Source organism: Balaenoptera acutorostrata, chromosome 20 (genome assembly GCF_949987535.1).
Source record: "Balaenoptera acutorostrata chromosome 20, mBalAcu1.1, whole genome shotgun sequence".
NCBI lineage: Eukaryota > Metazoa > Chordata > Mammalia > Artiodactyla > Balaenopteridae > Balaenoptera > Balaenoptera acutorostrata.
In genome coordinates, this window is record NC_080083.1 from 20,784,538 (window position 1) to 20,790,463 (window position 5,926).

The window sequence follows — 5,926 nt, forward strand, 5'->3', positions numbered from 1 at the left end:
CAGTTTCAACAGTCCTCAGCGGTTCTCCAAGCTTTGCCATCTCTGCCATCCTCTACTTGATGCTGCCACTGGCAGCTGCTCCTGTGAGTTTGGACTTTGCCAGATTGTGGGGCGGGGGTGTCCATAGGGAAGGAGCATGGGTGGATGGGAATGGTAACCATCCCTGTGTCTGCCAGAGAAGCAGCGAGTCGCAGGGCTAAGACAGAGCTTGAAAGTTCAGCTTGTGGATCCTCTGCCCACAGGGAGCTCCCAGTCTGATGGAAGAAACCCAGATTCTGTTCCATGGGAGCTCCCAGTCTGATGGAAGAGACCCAGATTCTGTTCCATGGGAGCTCCCAGTCTGATGGAAGAGACCCAGATTCTGTTCCATGGGAGCTCCCAGTCTGATGGAAGAGACCCAGATTCTGTTCCATGGGAGCTCCCAGTCTGATGGAAGAGACCCAGATTCTGTTCCATGGGAGCTCCCAGTCTGATGGAAGAGACCCAGATTCTGTTCCATGGGAGCTCCCAGTCTGATGGAAGAGACCCAGATTCTGTTCCATGGGAGCTCCCAGTCTGATGGAAGAGGACTGGGCCCTGTCCTATAGCAGCTCCCAGTCTGAGGGGGGAGACTGACACACCCAAAGAAATGCCACCATGCATTCAGTGAAACATATGAACAGGTGTTAATAAGTGCAAAGTAAGCTAGGTATGCACTTAGCCCACAGAGCAGAAGAAGTAAAGTAAATGTGGAAGCTGGGAAGTTAATCCAGAAAGGCAGCCTGGACCAGGGCTGTAGGTGGGTTGAGGGGAGGCATTAAGAAGGGTCTACCAGATGGCCAGGAATTCAGAAACAAACAGTTGAGGGTAAGGAGGTGGGATGGATTTACCCCGGTGGCTGGGGGATGGAGCCCCACAGGGCCCTGGCTAAGAGGAGTGGGCGTGGGAAGGGGGGGAAGGGACCCTCCCTCCGGTGACCCTGGAGAAGCCCTGGGCTGCTTAGGAGAGAGCTGCTTGGCTCCCAGTGCCCTGGCTTCCCCGCAGCTGCAGCGTGACCTTGCACGAGTCTCTGGCCCGCCTCTGTGAGAAGAGGGGTCTGGGCTAGATGCTATCTGAGGACCCTCCCCAGACTGACCCTCTGTGCCCCCATCCAGAGCCCAACCGTGAGCCCATCTATCAAGTGGATTCAAACACAGAACTCAAAGTGCCTGCCAGGACTTCCCCGGGGCACAGACGGGGCCTCGGCCCCTGGCGGAGTTCCCAGCCCCATGGGGCAGGCCACTATGGGGCTCCCAAGAAGAACAAGGTCAGAAAGGCTTGAGCCCCAGTTCTGCTGCCATCTTCCTGTGTGACCTCAGGCAGCCCCCCAGCCCTCTTTGGGCTTCACAGAAGGGCTGGAGGTGCCCTTTCCCTCCCGACCTTCTGCGGTTCTAGAATGACTTTCTTTCTCCTCCATTGCAAAAGCTCCCAACAGGCCTCCTATGACTTGTACTGGGACAGGGGCTCTGGGGCTGCTTCCTGTAGCTTCTCCCATCAGGAGGGGTCCTGCCCGTTAGGACAGTTGATTGGGAGCAAAGGAAAAATGAGCAGTGTCCTGGGAGTGGACCCCTGTGCTCCTACTCTATACCGGAGCCAGCAGCCCAGCCCTGGCCCTGAAATGGACTCCACCTGCACACCCCCACCCCAGGCATGTCAGGGAGGAGGGAGGGTGGAGGGATGCCGTCGGTGGGAGGTAGCGAGTGAAGGGTCCTGCATGCCTCCCCCTTCTCTGCCCCTTCTTATCATGTACACCCTACAGCCACCTCGACGCACACAGTCCGCCCCTCCAAGGGGCACAGAGGGTGAAGCCCACCCCTCCCCTGATGGGATGCAATTCATCAGCATTGACAGAAGCTGGGATGCTGTTCCAGGGCCTCCTCCCTCACACACACTTGCCCACGGGGTCCTTCTTCCACAATCTCTTCCCCGCCCCCTCTGGGCTCCATTCCAGATTCCAGATCCCCTGTGAGATGGCTCTCTATCAAGGGAAGGGGTGGGTCCAGGGGAGGGGAGCTGGACTGTGGCTAGCCCACCGGGCAAGGACCACATCCCCCAGGGAGGGAAGAGAGGAAAAGAAGGCGAGGAAAGAACACTCCAGCAGCTGCAACATCTCGAGGAAATCTCCAGTGATGCTAGAGCCACGGGGTGACCCTCCGCCCCAGCAAACCTTGCTTCAGGAACAGACACAACAAAGCACCAGATGCATCCAGCAATTAAAGTGCTGCCTTTGTTAGAAGATGAGGAATTGGGCTCTTGTGGGCGGGGCACGTAGAGCACGTGTGCACACGCTCCTTACACGCACACAGAGCGCGCATCACAAATGCACTCTCTCCGAGCAGCCTTACTCATTCACACGCCTGCCAGCCTCACAGGTGTGCACAAGCAGGGGCATGCCCCTCACACACACACACACACACACACACACACACACACACACTCCCGACATGCACACGTATACACGTATGCATGTACACTGCCAGTTGGAGCCAACAGCTCCAGTGCAGTAATAACCAGAAGCAGCTAGTGCTTGATCACATGATAGGGCAGAGCCCGCACAGCCCCTCCACCCTGCCAGGAGGGAAGGCAGAGGTCACGGGGCTGGGGGCCAGGTCCAGAGCTGTGAGTGAAGGATGGGTGGACCCAACAGAGAGAGGTTGGAATAAAGACAGATGGCACTCTGGGCTCTAGTGTACCCATGGGGTGTCTGCAGACAGGGGCAGCTGCCCATCCTATAAGTAACCTTCAGGGGTGGTGGTTTGTATAGAAGCTTGTTGGAAGGAAGGGGGTGGGGGTCAGGAGCACATTTACCCCATACTTAAAACAATAACTAAATAGTCTCACAGCACTCTGAAGAATACCCATTTACATGCAAGCCATCGCTGAGTTAATTACAAAGATTCTTATCTGTTCATTAAAGCAGACTGGAGGGCCTTCTATTTGGAAACACTTTGCAGTTAAAGGGACTATGTTATTAACTCTAATGAAATGATTTATTCTGGGCCTGTGCCTGGTGAGGTAGAACCAGAAGCCCTCATTCAGAGGGTGTGTCCTGGCTCCTGGGCTGACATTCTTTGCATGGAAGCCGGGAAGATTTCTGGGAGGAAAGGGACAGAGATCCTGGAGAGATTATTAAAACACCTGTGGATGGAGAGAGCCCTGCTGAGGCTGGCTGGGAGGAAAGGGTACCCCGGGTGACTTGGGGGTCACCCTAGCCAAGCTGGCCTAGCATGGAAGGCAGTGGAACTGACTGCACCCTGATTCAGTTCCCTGCCTATGAAATGGGGATTCAACAGCACGTACTTCAGAGGGTTCTCATGAGGATTAAATAAATTATTGCACGTGACACCCAGATAGAGGGAGCAAGGTGGTCTAATGAGGCTCAGTCTCAGGCCAGGGTCCGCCACCAGGAGCGTCTCCTTCCCAGTGTGGAAATGTAACCCAATGTAACAAGCTCCGGGGGTCCTCCCAGCCTCCAATCCAGCATCCCAGCTTCATCCAGGGGCAGCTTGACCCTGGGTTGGCCCTGGGTGTAGGAGGCAGCTGAGGGTACTCCCAGGTACGGAAGGCCCACCGGCAACAACAAGGAACCAGGATCCCAGCAAGGGTGGGGCGAGCAGGGTGGGGAACTCACAGGGGAGAAGGGGCGCTGAGAAGGGAGGGCCCGGCTCAGGGGAGGTGGACCAGGTCTGGGGTCTGAATTCAAGCCTGAGAGCAGGCCTGTTAGCTGGGGGTTTGTGGATGGGCTCAGGGAGTCCACGACCTGTGGAAATGGTACATGAACTTGAGGTAGGTATGGCCAAGAGTTTAAGTCATTACTCCAGGCCCTACGCACCCCTCCTTCACACTGTAGGGTCCCAGTAGAAACCTCTCCCCAGGTCACACCTAAAGGGGGCATTTCTACAGTCAGTGAAGCCACTCATCTCAACAGGGAGTAGAGGTCACAACCAAAATAAAATGGGACCAAATCTCCAGCCCCAACTGGCCCACAAAGGATTCCCAGATTAAATGGAAATGAATTGGCACGGGATTCTCTTTGGGATTCTCTATGCTCTGGGGCCGTCTGCTAGAAGGGGAGGAAGGAGCAACAACTTTGATTCTTCTCCACTGGGGACCCACGGAGGCTGGAAGGCAGCCCCAGCTGGTCCCCAGCCTACACAGTGGGCAACTCCCACATTTCCTGCCCCACCCAAACCCACAGCCACTAGGCAGGTATGACAGGAGCTATCTTCAAAGGCCAGATTGGAAGAACCCTACCTTCGACTGTTCAGGCTCACCCCTACCTGTGACTCAGTCTCCTGTGAAAAGAGGTTCTACTGTCTCACCTGGATTGTTTCCCGGAGTGGGTAGGATGGAAGAATGGGAAGGAACAAAGTCCAATTGGCCAAATAGATAGAAAAAGGTATTAGGAAGGTCAAAACTTCCTTCTGGAAACAACACAAGGAGGACTTGTGCTGGTAAGGGAGAAAACTCAGAATCTAGCAAAGACTCAGAAGCAAGAGAAGGTCCTGGGGATTTTGGAAATTCACCAGGGTTCTCCCCCTGAGCTCGTGAGCAAACTGGGAAGGCAGACATGGCCTAATAAGACTTTGGACTGTATCCCAAGGTCAACGTGCATCACTGGAGACTTCTACAGAGTGGTCCAGGAAGACTGGGTTTTGGAAAGACGGCTATGATGCAGAGGGATGAGGAAGGACTGGGGCCCGATAAGTGATGGAGCTATGCTAGGTGTCAACTGAGGCCAGGAATGGAAATGCTTTCCCAAACAGCTCTCTTGAGGTTCTCAAATCCCTCCTTTCAATTATTTATCCCTCTAGATTCCCTAAGGTCCAGACCCTCAAGAGTCTCTTTGCCCTGGGATAGTCATATCATTTAGTAAGAAGAAAGGACTTTGGAATTAACAGGGTGGGTTTGATTCTTGGTTTGGCCATTTACTTCTTGCAAGTCACTTCAAATCAGTATCTCAGTTACTCAATCTGTAAAACGGGGCTGAAGTGGGCCTCTTCCCAAGGTTCATGTGAAGATCGATGATCTTTTCCACACAGTCTTAAGGCACATAGTAAATGCTCAACAGATGTTGGAATATTACTAGCATGTCTTTAAATTCCCAGCACATGACCCATTACCACCAGCACTGGAAGGAATCCATTCCAATCTTGGAAGAAAACAAGACCCAGAGCAAGGGAATGATTCGCCCAGATTCCTGGAGTACGTTGATAAAGGAGCTGGGATTCGAATCCAGTTCTCCCGACCACCGTCCCATCTTCCCAGCTGCCTCACTCCCAGGCGGACTTCACCTTGAGGTATTTCGGTGAAATGACTGCCCCTTATCATGCTTTCAGACCGTGTCAGTTATCAGGTCTAAATCCAATGCCTTCTCGCCACCTCTCCCCTGATCACAACCCCATCTTCTCTCTGTCAGGGAGCATCTGCTTCCAAGTGCCGTTAAGACCTAGGCTGGGGGTGTTGCAGGGGCCGCTCGGCGGAGTGGTTGGATCTGGGGGGAGAGGAGGCAAGGCATCGAGGAAGGAAGGATGCGAAATGCTCATCTCGTCTCCACTCTCTCCCCTGGGCTCGGAGCCCGGCTGAGGGATGGGCCTGTGCTCTGTCAGCAGCCTTGGTCCACGATAGATGCGGAACCTGGTAGGCTGGTGTCGGCAGCACTTGGTGAGATTCATTTTCCTGCTGCGAGGGGAGAAAAATGTGGCCTCTGTGTCATCCATCTGCCCTGCAGCGAAGTGGTAAACAGGCGAGCCTCACGGAGAGCAGCCTGGAGCCGAGCCTAGCTCAGCAGGCCTCCCACAGGGGCTGGGAGGCCGGGAGGAAGTGCCAGGATTCATTTCCTTGGGTGCCCAAGGCCAGGAGGACTCCTGAGTGTGGCCCTATGGGGTGGGACCCTTGGTGGAGTCAC